This window comes from Mus musculus, chromosome 7, assembly GCF_000001635.26.
Source record: "Mus musculus strain C57BL/6J chromosome 7, GRCm38.p6 C57BL/6J".
Taxonomy (NCBI): Eukaryota; Metazoa; Chordata; class Mammalia; order Rodentia; family Muridae; genus Mus; species Mus musculus.
The window spans coordinates 27,903,064-27,905,413 of NC_000073.6; positions in this window are offsets into that span (position 1 = coordinate 27,903,064).

The window sequence follows — 2,350 nt, forward strand, 5'->3', positions numbered from 1 at the left end:
CCTGTCCTGATTTCCTTTAATGATGAACAACACTATGGAAATGTAAGCCAAACGAACAATTTCCTTCCCAGCTTGCTTGTTGGCCATGGTGTTTCTTTGTAATCCTAAGGAAGACACATGACAAGATTTCTTTTAATTACTTTGGATCGATTAGTAAATATGCAATAGGTTTTTCCTAGAACCATATATAGTCTCTCTTATTTATGGGAAGTAACTATAAGCCTCTTTGATTTTGTAGGACAAAATATGCCAGAGACACTAACTGCTATTTTAATTCAGAAATGGAAATTTTAATACTTTTATACCCTGAACAATCGATCTATCTGTTAAAAGTTATTATCTGTCTTGATATAAGAGTAACTCTTATTCTTCTGCAATAATTGTCATCTCCAATGCTTCCTGCCTTTGCCTAGATTAGATTTTACAGCGGCTAGTAGCTTCCTCTGCCTAGTCCTGGAAACTTCTAGCCTCCATAAAAATCTAATCTAGGCCTAGAATGTTTTCAGCCTCTGGGACTTGCTGCTGAGTAAGCTCGCCCTTTCTAATGCACTGTGGACTCTTTCTGGCTGGTCAACTCAAAATTTGTAGCTCAAAACTCCTCTCCTCTTCAACTGATTCCATCTGGCTTCTCCTTAACTGTTCTCCTTGGCCTCAAACTAACTCTGGCAATTTGTTCTAAACTTCTGGCTCCTTCTTATTCTCTGCTTCACCTGTTTCTAGATTGTTCCATTTCTACACCCTGTCTCTGTACAAATGTTCTAGTAAAAACTGTCTCTCTGTCTCTGTATCTCTCCCCAGTGCTTCTCAAGTAGCTTCACTTTCCCCTCATGTCTTGTGAGGGTTGGGCATATCCTATTCTATCAAATCTTTCACTGATTCGTCACTTCATCTGCCACTCAATTAGATCACTTTCAAATATGGGTGCTTCCTTCTACAAACTAACTCTACCTTCATTGGGATTAAAGGTGTTGTACTAAGACTGTGTCTTAGTACTTAAGAGACATAGTCTTAGTACACTTAGAGGTATATTGCAGCCAGAAGGATATTAAAAGTGTGTGCTAAGGCTGAGCCACACAACTAGAAACATGATTTTCCAGTAAATAACACAATCATTGAATTCCCTGTGTGATCAAATATCCTGCAACACTCTGATAAAAGTTGATGTGCCTATGGGTGTCAATCGTAAGGAGTGACATGAGGTCTAGCACATTCTTTTTCCTTTGTGATACAGGGTCCTACGGATATATATATTTTTTCCTTCTTTCCCATTATGTAAGTATACATGGAGCAGAATGTCTACTATGATGCATGAAAGGTGTTTCTCAGTTTGGAAAGCATCAGAAGATGCACATTTAGTACATGCCCACAAAGTAGTCTCGGGGACTCCATAACATTGCTATTGTCCAGTGAATTAATCTACAAGGCAGGATAGCAGGCATGATAATAAGGGGAAATGCCTAAAGGATTTGGATATTATATAAGATCCATCCCTTTGTAATGTTAATTACAATTAATGTTTCTAATGTTAATTTGGACTGTCCAGTCACAATGAGTTTTGTTAGTCAATGTGCTGAATGTCTGCTTAGTTAATAACCTTATGTAGTATGGGAATCAAGGGCCTAAGAATAACCAGCAACCCTGTCTGGTTACTGGCTTGGAATGATTAAATAAATGGTGGTCCTTTCCAAGAATGAAATATAGGGATGAGGAGCCCTCAGCTTCCTGGACAGTGGGAGACAGGACTGTGGCTCCAGGTGTGTTAGCTGAAGTTTCCTCAGAAGAGTGCATTGGTCCAGGTTTTGGTAAGGGTAGAACTTTGTTAGGATCCACAGGTCTGAGGACCATGAAGAGGAAGTGATTTATTCTACATAGTAAATCTCTCCCAAAAGTCCCTTCTCATAGCATAGAGTCTGAGTACATAGGTTTCCTGTTTTCCATGGCCATTTTTTTTTTGTCCTTGACAGTAGAAAAGAGCACTTCCAAAAAGAGGTAAAATAGCTTCTAGGAGGGGGAAAATATTCTCTTTTAATGTCCTTTCTCCCTAGCATTGAGAAGCTTTCCTTATACATATTGTAGCTATGCATGGTAGTAAGGGCATAGAGACTATCTATGGGGTGGTGGACTTTCCTTTTCCACATCTGAGAGCCTAGGTCAAATCAATTACTTCTGCTTTCTAGGTCCTAGGCTTAGGTAGGCCCTAATCATTTCGGTTAATGTCACTGTTGAAGGCCCCACTGTTGGGGCCGGCCTGCGGCTCTCATGTCCGGGTTTGAGCCTGTGAGGCAACCGGAGCTGAAAAAGAAGAGGGAATCTAGGCGGGTTGAGAAATAATGGAACCAAGACAAGCTAG